This window comes from Octopus bimaculoides, chromosome 1 (genome assembly GCF_046866305.1).
Source record: "Octopus bimaculoides isolate indiv1 chromosome 1, ASM4686630v1, whole genome shotgun sequence".
NCBI classification, from domain to species: Eukaryota; Metazoa; Mollusca; class Cephalopoda; order Octopoda; family Octopodidae; genus Octopus; species Octopus bimaculoides.
In genome coordinates, this window is record NC_142928.1 from 2,127,243 (window position 1) to 2,141,089 (window position 13,847).

A 13,847-nucleotide genomic window follows, 5' to 3' on the forward strand; every position below is an offset into this window, starting at 1 on the left:
CCTGAATGAGTCAGATCTCTGTTAGAAATGATAATATATATAACTCCAGCTAAATATATGCATATATATATATATATATATATATATATATATATATATATATATATATATATATATGGACCAATCTTTGGTCGAAATATATCTAAGTTTTATCCAAGTTTTATATATATATATATGTACATATGTATATGCTTTAGAATAAAGAGTTAGTCGAGTATAGAGCGCAACACGAACTAAAAATTTTCCAAAGCCCTCACATACACACACACACACACACACACACACACATATGTATGTAAGTATGTATGTGTGTATGTATAAGTATATATATGTTAAATAGTTGGAAAAAGTTGCAAGTAGATTGAAATAATCTATTTCTCACATTTTGTCTGTGTATAATAATAATAATAATTATTATTATTATTATTATTATAACTATAATTATAATCGATGTATCAATACCAACAGATACGAACGTTTCTCTAAAAGAAATGGAGAAACATTTAAAATACAAAGATCTGGAAGTAGAGGTGACTCGAATGTGGAGGCTAAAAACAAATAATTCTTATTATAATAGGTGCATTAGGTATGATTAAAAAAGCATTCAGACAAATACATAACAAAAAAGCCAGGACTTACAAGTTTATATAACATATAGAAAATTGCACTACTGGGTACTGCACACATCCTACGCAAAACACTTTCAATACAGTAACCATAAGAGCATCACAGCAAACCACAGCACATACCCAAGGCGCACAGAGCTGCGCTCGGTAGTGAAGTGAAAGCACGTTATAAAAATAAAACTACTGAACAATAATAATAATAATAATAATAATAATAATAACAACAATAATAAAAGATGGGCTACGGCAAATATTCTGCTCCATACCACAGATTTGATTTGCTTGTCAGTTGCTTGACCATAATCAGTTGAGCATGTCCCTTGGTGCATCTCTGATCATGAGCAGAAGTGGTGGGGGATCATCATAGCCATGTGTTGAGAGGAATTCTTTGGGGTTTGAATAATTCACCTTTGGAAACATGGGTGTTTCGTTCAACATCCTTAAGCATCCCTTATTCAAGGACCTTTTTTGAGCGGGGTGAGCTACTCGACCTGAAGAAAATTCTAACTGGGCCCCACCTGCGAGGTTATGCGCTGTTCCTATTGATATAAGATCTCCATGGCGCGCAAATGTGGTCGTACTGCATGTTCCCGATTTACCCTTATCAGAAGGTTAGCCATGATGGGTATACTGGGCTTCGTTACCCCAATGTCACTTTGATGGCACGCACTGCTCTCTCAATCAATAATAATAATGATAATAATATCGTAAAGAAAGAGGATGAAAAGCAAAATATACAATCCTTTAAAATTTGAAATAGGAAGAATTTCGAGAATAAGAACAGTAAAGGTCGTGTCTATAATAATTGGTGCATTGGGAACAGTAAGAAAAGATATAGACAAATGGTAGGAGGAGATTGGAATAGAATGTCCGGTTGAATTCCTACAGAAAGTTTGTCTTTTAGAGACGGCAAGGATTATCAGGAAGGTTCTAAGCACTTGAAAGACTGCTGATAACTTGTGAATACGTAAGGTTACAGGTAGTAACCCGCTACCCACATAAATCCTACCAGGAATAAGACCGAGCCGGAACCAAACCCAAATAATAATAATAATAATAATAATAATAATAATAATAATAATAATAATAATAATAATAACAACAACAATATGTATAAATATGTGAGTGAGTGTATATATGACGGTTTCTGATTTGGCCTTAAAGCCCGCGATTTTACAGTATAGGTCCTAGTATTTATACAGGGAATTTATAATTATCGAACCCCAAAAGGGTGAAATTCGACGACGGCGGGATTTGAATACAGACAATAAATATTCTGAACAAATACCACAAAGTTATTTTACCGACTCTTTAACGATTCTACCAGCTCACCACCCTTATAAGATATCAATAATGTATAAAACACACACACACGCACATACGCACACACACACACACACACACACACAATGTACATGATAAATGGTTGAAAAATGTTTTGTTTGTTTTTTTTTGTTTTTCCTAAATGGATTTCGAGAAGAATATTTTTCATTTTGAATGTTTTTAGTTTCAACAGCTATTAATTTCAGGCTAAAAATGTCAAGTTCAACTTATTGTTGGCAGTTTGTTTTTATTTAAGAGAAAAAGATGATTTATGGATCTTAACTATAAATATCCTTTGGCTTCTCTGATAAATAGAAAATACAGGCGCAGGCGTGGTAGTGTGCTTAAGAAGAACGCGTGGAAACCACGCGGTTTCAAGGTCAGTCCCTCTGCATGTCACATTGAGTGAGTGCCTTCTACTATCACCCCGAAATGACCGATGCTTCGTAAGTGAATTCGGTAGACAGAAACTGTGTGGAAACTCGTCATATATATATGTATTCATGCATGTATATACACACACATACACACACACACACACACACACACACACATATATGCATATAATAATAACAACAATAATCCTTGGATGGAATTCATAAACATCTAATGCATCTCTACGCCCGTTTCCAGAAATCACGTCTCTTAAGATCACAGTCTGTATTCCTGGGCTGATTACAGTGCAGTCCGCAGTAACCGTGGATACCGGGTAGATCATCTTATCCTTTAAAGTGGTGCTCCAGTATGACCACAGTCAAATAAATGAGACAAATTAAAGATAAAAGATGAAATAAATAGAACGATAGATGGATGGTCGTCTGCTCGGATGGTTTTTCGTGAGCATTTAAGAAAAGCAGCATCTTAGTGTGATTATGTCATTTTTACTGAGTAATTTCTGTGAGACCTTAGTGTTTCGTTTAGTTTTAGGCGCAGGCGTGCCTGTGTGGTAAAGAAGCTTATTTCCAAGCCATGCTGTTCTGGATTCAGTCCTACTGCGTAGCACCTTGGGCAATTATATTCTATTATAAGCCTAAGCCTTGTGAGTGTGGATTTGGTAGACGGAAACTGGAAGAAACTCGTCGTATATATATATATATATATATATATATATATATATATATATATATCCAAGAAAGTTATGGGTTGTGAATCCAACCAACTAAGGAATAATATCTATCCAAGATACTGCTGGAAGTATACCCAGTTATTAATACACTAGTGTTTTTTCATTGCATGGCAATTACATTACCAAGTGCAATAAATGGGTGCGGCTAAAAAGTTATTTTACCATTAATTTATATAGCAATAAGAAAATGAAGGGGATTAACAGGTGGTATTCATCAACTTATATATATATATATATATATATATATATATATATATATATATATATATATATATATATATATATATATATATATATATATATATACACACACACACACACAAACATACACACACACATGCGTATATGGGTACAGGACATCACCAACGGTGCAAATAGCATGAAATATGTAAATAACGAGAAAAAAATGGAAAACAGGACAAGTAAACACAAAGAAAGGACTCTTCATCAGTTGTCGGGGTTGTCTATCTACTCATCACTTCGAGCATTCAACGACAATATGAGTCTTCGAAGACAGTTGCTTTCATAAATTCTAAAATAAAATTTATGCGTGTATGTTTGTGTGTATGCGAATGTGTTGGTATCTATGTGTCTGTGTTTGTCGCCCCCTCCCTCCACTGCCACTTGACAACCGGTGTCATTACGTCCCCGTAACTTAGTGGTTGGGGAAAAAGAGACCGATAGAATAAGTATCAGGCTTTAAAAAAAGTAAATAACGGGACCGATTCATTCAACTAAGAAATCTTCAAGGCGGTGCCCCAGCATGGCCGCCATCACATGACTGAAAGAAGTAAATACAAAAAGATGACACTTAAAGAGGGAACCGAGATAACTCTTCCCTTCCAATTGTTGTAAAAACATCGGCTTTTATGCGTAGAAGCCTTATCGCTTTTACTCTTGTACTTGTTTGAGTCATTTGACTGCGGCCATGCTGGATCACCGCCTTTAGTCGAGCAAATCGACCCCAGGACATATTCTTTGTAAGCCTGATACTTATTATATCGCTGTCTTTTGCCGAACCGCTAAGTTACAGGGACGTAAACACACCACCATCGGTTGTCAAGCGATGTTGGGGGGCGGGACAGACACAGATACACAAACACATACACACACACACACACACACATATATATATATACATATATACGACGGGCTTCTTTTCAGTTTCCCTCTACCAACTCCACTGACAAGGCTTTGGTCGGCCCGAGGCTATAGTAGAAGACACTTGCCCAAGGTGCCACACAGTGGGACTGAACCCGGAACCATGTGGTTGGTAAGCAAGCTACTTACCACACAGCCACTCCTGCGCCTGTTAATAAAATTGCGATTGTCTCTGTCTTAGTCTCTAAGCGTCATCCCCTGATCATGACCGCCATATTTCAATGTTAAAAAAAAAAATTCCATATCAATGACGAAGGTTCTTTATTTTGAAACACCAGCCTCACTGATATTCTGTTTTTTTCTTTCTTTATTTTTTTCGCATTTGGTTTGGAAGATTCTTCATGTGAAATATCTTGGAAGATTCTTCATATTAAAATATTTTGTTGTATTGTGGGAGGGTCACTATGCTAATAAAAGCACATTGATTCTGTTTCACGTCTTTTATTATAATCATGATAATAATTTTATTGTTGTTGTTAAAGCGCCCAGCTTGCAGAGTCGTTGCCACTAAGATAAAAATGCTTAGCGGCATTTCGTCCGATTTTACGTTCTGAGTTCAAATTCGACCGAGGTTGACTTTGCCTTTCATTCTTTCGGGGTCGATAAATTAAGTGCCAGTGAAACACCGGAGTCGATGTAATCGATTCGTCCCCTCCCCACAAATATGAGACCGTGTGCCTTCAGTAGAAAGGATTATTATTATTATTGAGTGAGAGTGACACCGGGGTAAAAATATACGAAGCCCATTATACCCATCATGACTACTCGTCTGATAAGGGTACACCAGGCACATGCATCCCAACCATATGTGCGCGACACAGCGATCCCATATCAAGATAAACAGCGCATGACCTTGCAGGTGGGGCCCAGTTAGTAATTTCTTCAGGCTGAGTAGCCCATCCCGCTCAAAAGGTCCTTGAATAAGGGTTGTTTAAGGATGATGAGCAAAACACCCATGTTTCTAGAGGTGAATCATCCAAACCCCCAAAGAATTCCTTTCAACACATGGCTATGATGCTCCCCCACTACTTCTGATCGTGATCAGAGATGCACATATCGTCAGCCACCAAGGGACATGCTCAACTGGTTAAGGTCAAACAACTGACAAGCAAATCTGTGGTATTGAGCAGAATATTTGCTGTAGCCCATCTTTTATACCAAGACAAAACAATGTACATGATAACACTTCCAATCAGATAAGATGAGAAGCCATGAGAGCCACTGCAACGGTCAAAATGTTTAGCGGCATTTCCTCCGTCTTTACGTTCTCTGTTCAATTGACACAGAGGTCGACTTCACCTTTCATCCTTTCGGGGTCGATAAAATAAGTATCAGTTGAACTCTGAGGTTGATATAATCGACTCATCCTTTACTCCAAAATTGCTGACCTTCTGGCAAAGATTTGAAACCATCATCATCATTATTATTATTATTATTATTATTATTATTATTATTATTATTGCCTTTGCACAGCTTCTAACGCTGGAGATTTACTACGGTGTCAGCTGTTCACTACCAGGGAACTAAGGTAACACCTCTTATTTTTCGAGCACCATGCGGAGACTGAGGTGACACTCATTTACTGGTCATGCTTCAAGAACCCTGCAAAGAATCCTTTCACTTCCAAGCAATGTTGATTTTTGGAGGTGTTCTACCTTCACATTTGTACCAATCTTTTTCAGCCATGTTGGTAGTTGAAAACTGATACTTCCAAGTGCACCTCTTACTATTGGTACCCCATCTACTCTCTTCATTTAGCAAAATCTTCGTATTTCCCATGTTCAATTCGTCGTTGTTGTTTATTTTTTCTTCTTCTTCCTTCTCTTTCATCCTGTTGTCACCGGGGCATGTGATGTCGATTATCATGCATGTTCTTTCTTTTTTATTCACCACGACAATGTCCGGTTTCCCATGTCTGGTCGGGTGATCTCACTGAGGATTTTGCAATTCTCATTCTCGGTGACCCCTTCTGGGCTTTGCTCATTCTACTTCTTTGCTCTTTGTAGGCCGTGATTATTCTTGCCACATTGTCATGGCGCCTTTTGTATTATTATTATTATTATTATTATTATTATTAATATAATTATATACCATGGATGCGCAATGGCCTGGTGGTTAGGGAAACGGACGCGCGGTCGTAGAATCGCGATTTCGATTCCCAGACCGGGCGTTGTGAGTGTTTATTGAACTAAAAACACTTATAGCTCCACGAGGGCCCGGCAGCGGATGGTGGTGGTGAACCCTGCTGTACTCTTTCACCACAACTTTCTCTCACTCTTTCATCCTGTTTCTGCTGTACCTGTATTTCAAAGGGACCAGCCTTGTCACGCTGAATCTGCCCGAGAACTACGTTAAGAGTACACGTGTCTATGGAGTGCTCAACTACTTGCACGTTAATTTCACGAACAGGCTGTTCTGTTGATCAGATCAGCTGTAACCCTCAACGTCGTAACCGACGGACTGCCACATTATATATACCAGAGGGGTTTACAAAAAAATCCTTTCATCCACTATTCTATGCACAGTTATTTATAGCTTTATCTACTACGAGTTTCACCGTTTAAAAAAACTATTTAATATAACTATATTTGCTTTTTTTAATATATATATATATATATATAATATATATATATATATATATATATATATATATATATATATATGTATGTGTGTGTATATATATATATATATATATATATATATATATATATATATATATATATATATATATATATATATGTATGTATGTATGTATATATATATATATATATATATATATATATATATATTACACATGACCGCATGACCGCAGCCATTTGGCTGAAACCCATAAATAAATAAATAAATAAATATGCATACATACATAGCTACTTACCTAATACATACCTGAGTCTGTATTTATGCACATATAAACCAGTGGTGTTTTGCACATCAATGCAAGACATGCAATGTAAGCACGATTGGGAGATAGAAATAATTGCAAATAAGAGACATCAGTCTCTTACGCCAAGCAATCTGACATTTTTATGAGAGAGAGCTGGCTACGTAGATGCTATGTGCATCGGAATTCAACAACAAAGCTTTGAAGTTCCAAATGGCACGCGGTGGTTTAATTACCGTGATCTTTTCCAAGTATATTCATCATATATCTATTCTATATGCGTGTGTGTAGAATATATATATATATATATATATATATATATATATATATATATATATATAGAGAGAGAGAGAGAGAGAGAGAGAGAGAGATACATATACATATGTATGTGTATATATATAATATGTATATATATATATATATATATGTGTGTGTGTGTGTGTGTGTGTGTGTGTGTGTGTGTGTGTGTGTGTGTGTGTGTGTGTGTGTGTGTGTGTGTTTCCCTTGTTAACAATTAACACGCGGAAAAAATACATAAATAGTTACCAGGGAAGCAAGAAATCACACAAGTAAAAAAGGGTATAACTTCTTATTTTTAAGGTAGAAACTCTGGGTTTACGTGAAATATTTTGTATAATAAATAAATTAAAATTTTTTTAAATAAATGAAGGTAAACGCATGTTATTCAAATTATTTTACTTCCGACACATGTTTCGAAGATATCACTGGTATTATTCCAAAGGAATAAAATGGTGTAAAACAATGTAATCTTCTCTTCAGGGAAATGAAGAAATAAAACTCGTCAATAAGACATTTTAATAGGAAATGATGGAAATGTATAGTGAGTAACTGAACGCTATTAAGTTTGTTTTAGAAAAACGTTTGAGGATATAACGTCCAAGGTAGCCTCTAGAAAGAGGAGGGGTAAAGGAAAGAAGAAACCAAATATGTATGTATATATAATGTGTATATATATGTATATGTATATATATGCATATATATATGTATATACATACATACACACGTGTATATATATACATATATATGTGTATGTATATATGTGTATATGCATACGTACACACACGTATATATATATATATATATATATATATATATATATATATATATATACGTATACTCATACATATTTATATACATATATGTACATATATATGAAAATATATATACATACATATATTTACATACATATGTATACATATATAGGTATGTATGCATATATTCATATATATATATATATACGTCTATAACCGTATATGTAAATATGTACATATATAAATTTATACCTATATATATATATACCGATATACATACATATAATTATAATCAAAATAAGCAACAAGGATATCCTTGTTGCTTATTTTGATTTTAATCCCCTTATTTTGAAATTGTATGGATAATATCATACTAAATTCTGGTGCCTAAACTTAAGTACCATATTCACCTTGAATCTAAATTTTTTACATATAATTATATATATATATATATATATATATATATATATATATATATATATATATATATATATATATATATATATATATATATACATATGTATGTATGTATCTATCAATCTATATATATATATATATATATATATATATATCCATCTATCTATTTATGTCTATATCCACATCACATATGTGTGTGTGTATATATATATATATATATATATATATATATATATATATATATATATATATATATATATATATATATATATATATATCGTGTAGGTTGAGAGAGTGCTTCATCTGGTAATTATCCCAGGGCAATCCCTATCAGTTGTACCGTGTGTTTACTGTGTATGAAATTGAAGGTAATCTCTATGACATATGTTAGGTAAACTCGACAGAGATACAGCCTGAGGCAGTTCAAAATTGAGATAGGAATGAACTTGATGTACAGCTACTGTTATGAAGAAGGAGAGAGTTTGGCGTGAGATCGGGGGGGGGTCTTTTTCGATAAAGGCATGGATATATATATATATATATATATATATATATATATATATATATATATATATATATATATATATATATATATATATATAATGTATATGTATATGCATAAGAAGAACGAGAGATGCTCGAAAATACACAGTGCTGAGGCAAAGTTAAGGTTCTGCACCTGCGCAATACCTCCCATCTTCTTGATATGTGTGTGTGTGTGTGTCTGTTTGTGTATGTGAATGTGTATGTTTGCGTCTGTGAGGTGTGTATACACGCGTTCACACACACCAGTACAGTGGTAACCATACCATCTAACTGGAAGGAGACTGGATGATGGTATCTACTTGCAGGCCGAGATATATCAGCAGCAGTTTTACATCAAAGTATACACACAGAAATACTGTATATACATATGTATATATATATTGATATGTAAAGGCAAGATCCTAGGATCAAGGTGTTGGAAGTTAGTGAGTTTCAAGTAGTCTGTATAAGATATAAAAAGACAACTTTCAGGGGCAATAGTGGTTTATGGGCGCAAAAGGTTTTTCCCGTACGATAAGCTAAAAAAAGGTTATTCTATAACTGCCGTTGCTGTATGAGCGAACAAACATCCAAAGTAACTTGCAGTCTACCCACCTTTTGGATAATTAAAACTTCCGAGGTTCCTATATTAATGAAACATATGTAGCCTGGATTTTATCCACTACGCCATGATAGATCGCTGACCAAACCATTCAATTTTTTTTCTCCGTGTTTTTCTCCTTGTTTTTTCCGTATTCTTTCTGTTGAAGAGCGTAGCTCGAAACGTTAAAGACTTTCTGTATTCCCGAGCGTTAAACTAATACATCCTTTTGTTGTTTATACCACCTGTCCTCGTCTGTTGTTGTTTTTCGTAAATTCTCCCATATATATATATATATATATATATATATATATATATATATATATATATATATAATACTTAGAAAATGGAGAAAATCACAGATTAACCAACACATCGATTGGACCACATTTATAGCTTATTTTTTTAATACACAGCATGCCATAAAAAAATAGGTGACGTCACTTATTTTGTTATGTCATGCTGTGTATCAAAAAAATAAGCTATAAATATAATCCAACCGATGTGTTGGTTAATCTGTGATTTTCTCCATTTTCTGATTATTTACATTGGTTCCTGATAAACTCTTGTTTATCCTGTTGTTATCTGCACTCTACGTGTATAGTGTGCCTGCACACCAATGCCCGGGGATAATACAGGTAACGGATACTTTTAGCATATACGGATAGTTTATCCCTTAGTCGGTTACTATAACCGCTAACTCTGTTTACATATCTCTCTCTCTCTCTATATATATATATATTATATATATATATGTGTGTGTGTGTGTGTGTGTGTGTGTGTGTGTGTGTGTGTGTGTGTGTGTGTGTGTATAGGGATTTACTTTTCGTAATGAGATAAAAAAAAAACCAAGGCTGTGTATAGTATAGAACGTTCAATATTATACACAATTTTTTTTTTTATCTCATTACGAAAAGTAAATCCTTATATTCACACACTGATATATGACCTACGTTGGACCCCTTATTTGCATAATCAGTGAGCCTGGAGCTTAACTATGGTCTGTCCATAGCACTTACTCAGCATTACTTAAAACCTCTGGGTCTAATTGACACCACTATCGCTCATGACCTATATATATATATATATATATATATATATATATATATATATATATATATATATATATATATATATACAGAGAGAGAGAGAGAGAGAGAGAGAGAGAGAGAGAGAGAGAGAGAGAGAGAGAGAGAGAGAGATACACACACATATATATGTATATATATATGCATATATATGTGTATATGCATGTATATATATGTATATATATGTATATATATATATATGTATGTATATATGTATGTATATATCTGTTTATATATGTATGTATATATGCATATATATATATATATCTGTATATATATATATATATATATGTGTGTGTGTGTGTGTGTGTGTGTGTGTGTGTATGTGTGTGTGTGTGTGTGTGTATATGTATGTGTATATATATATGTATGCATATATCTATATATATATATATATGTATGCATATATCTATATATATATATAAATTTATGCGACATATATATATATATATATATATATATATATATATATATATATATATATATATATATATATATATATATATCAAACATAAATATATTCTGATATATTCTCTCACCTCTGCCACTATCTGACATATACAGGTGCTTACACTTATCAAGTATTACCTCTAAACTTACAGTACCTACGTATATATATATATATATATATATATATATATATGCGATAGAAAAGTATAGAAAACATGGGTGTATATGCATATTTTAGGAGTTATTGGTCTTTTCTCATCCGACCCACACATGGATACACTTGAATAATAGGATTACACACACACACACACACACACACACACACACACACACACACACACACACACACACATACACTCACATTTTTATGTACTAAATGCTCAACTGTGATCTACTTACATCTTTGCCTTAATATTATTTTCCCTATGAGTTTGCTGTGGTTATATCTAGAGCATTTCCTAAATTAATTATCAGCAACATTTCTAGACCGTCACAGCCCATCTTCAGGATGCTGTGTTATTAGCGTATGTTACTTTCTTTTTATAGTAGGCGGGGCCAATGTGGTTTCTGTAGACATTACTACCAATGTTTGAATTAGATTTACATGTCACCATCAGGATGTATATGCATGTCTTTGTGATTTGTGAATTTTATGCATGTATATATTTTAGTATTGTATTGTGTTAGATTAGTATTGCTCCATAATCAATTGCCGTTTGTGTGAGAAATTCCGTACACTATGAATGCATTGTCTACAAATGTTTTCCTCCTTCTAGTTTTGTGGATGTGTTTGTATAGTGTTGTGCATTGCATTCGCTCATTGGTGTAAGTGCTTGGTGAACCGGCGGGCAAACAATCTACGATTAATGAGAGTAATGTACTATTAATACACACAAACACACTCACGCACACACACACATATCCATGTATGTGTGTATATGTTATATTAGTGTATTTTTATTTTTATTTTATTAATGTATATGTATAGTTTTATATATTTGTGCGCCGGTGCAATACTCATCATCCATTTATACATTTTGTACAATTTTTCCATTATATATATATATATATATATATATATATATATATATATATATATATATATATATATATACGGCCTAATAGATTGACACCTGTACCTCTACTGTTACTCATATATATATATATATATATATATATATATATATATATATATATATATATATATATATATATATATATATATATATACATGCATACATACAATCATACACATATTCACAGGCATATACATTAATAAAAATAAAAAATACACTGCACTAATATAATATTTTAATATAAACGTATATGTGAATGTATAAATATATACGCACACGCGCGCGTATATGGGTGTATGTATGTATATATATATATATATATATATGTATGCATATGCGTCTAATATATATATAATGTATGTTTTTCGGTTGTGTTTATGTTATGGTATATACATAATAGAACAACGTTTCCTGTATGTAAACACAACGTGGAACTAAAGGTTGTTGCAATATTTTGTCGTCTGTTTAATTGAGACTACAACTGATGTTTTTTTTTCCTTGCTGTTCATGTAGTTGCTACATGTAGTGCTACATGGAAACTGGCATGTAGATCGATAAAATATAGTATTTAAATGGAATCAATAGGTGAGATCTGCATTCTGCATCAACAATATACGTGATATACAATTAAGCGATGGGAAACTTCATTTTATGGACGTATTCAGGTTACCTATGCAAATTGATATTGTATAAATAATAATAATAATAATAATAATAATGATAATAATAATAATAATAATCTTTTCTACTATAGGCACACTCGCCTATTCGATTACATCTGCTCTAAAGCTAGACTGATTTCATTGACCACATCGGATGAAAAACAAGATCGATCTCGGCGGAATTTGAACTCGCAACGTGAAGACGAACGAAATGCTGCTAATCGATATATCCGGGGGGGGGGGGCTAACGATTCTGACACCTAGCCAACTTTAATGATGATGATGATGATGATAATAACAACAACAACAACAACAGTAACAATAATAATAATAATAATAATAATAATAATCATAATCATAATCATAACGGAAGACACTGGGTGAGAAATGGAAGAAAATCTGAAGAAAGAAGAAAAAAAGACATAATAATAATAATAAGAAGAAGAAGAAGAAGAAGAAGAAGAAGAAGAATATCAATGCCTACCGACAAGGAACTACCAGACCAACATATTAAAGAACGGCAGCTTCCCAACATGTCATGTATGTCAACAACAAAATGAAACCATTGATCTTGTTGTTTCCAAGTGCAGTCTTCTTGCGCCTACAGAGTATCTCAACAGGCATGATAGAGCTGCACAATATATTCACTGGGTAATTTGCAAAAACCTGGACTTGCCCCATAATAAAAACTGGTGGGAACACAAACCACCCCCAGTACTTGAAAATGATCACATCGCACTACTGTGGAACTTCACCATTCAAACTGACAGAAAGATAGATGCAAATAGGCCAGGCATTATATTGAAAGACTTCAGACAAAAATCATGCCTCCTCATTGATATGACTGTCCCAATCGATA

General features: G+C 33.4%; 1 protein-coding gene and 1 long non-coding RNA gene across 3 annotated transcripts in view; one reads left to right on the forward strand and one right to left on the reverse strand.

Annotated features, from left to right (window-relative positions):
- LOC149137438 (uncharacterized) overlaps positions 1-10,011 on the reverse strand; it is a 19,453-nt gene extending 9,442 nt beyond the window's left edge. The window contains exon 1 of the long non-coding RNA XR_016238207.1: positions 9,727-10,011. This is a non-coding gene — a long non-coding RNA (uncharacterized LOC149137438). The remainder of the gene's footprint in view (positions 1-9,726) is intronic.
- The window catches only part of LOC106872663 (iroquois-class homeodomain protein IRX-6), a 213,943-nt gene that overhangs the window by 136,343 nt on the left and 63,753 nt on the right, over positions 1-13,847 (forward strand). The window contains exon 1 of one of the 2 annotated variants that reach the window (XM_089347522.1): positions 10,223-10,350. The exons of the other annotated variant lie outside the window; for it this stretch is intronic. The gene's annotated coding sequence lies outside the window, so the exon portion shown is untranslated. Of the gene's footprint in view, positions 1-10,222; positions 10,351-13,847 lie in introns of those variants that run through there. 2 annotated transcript variants of the gene reach the window in all.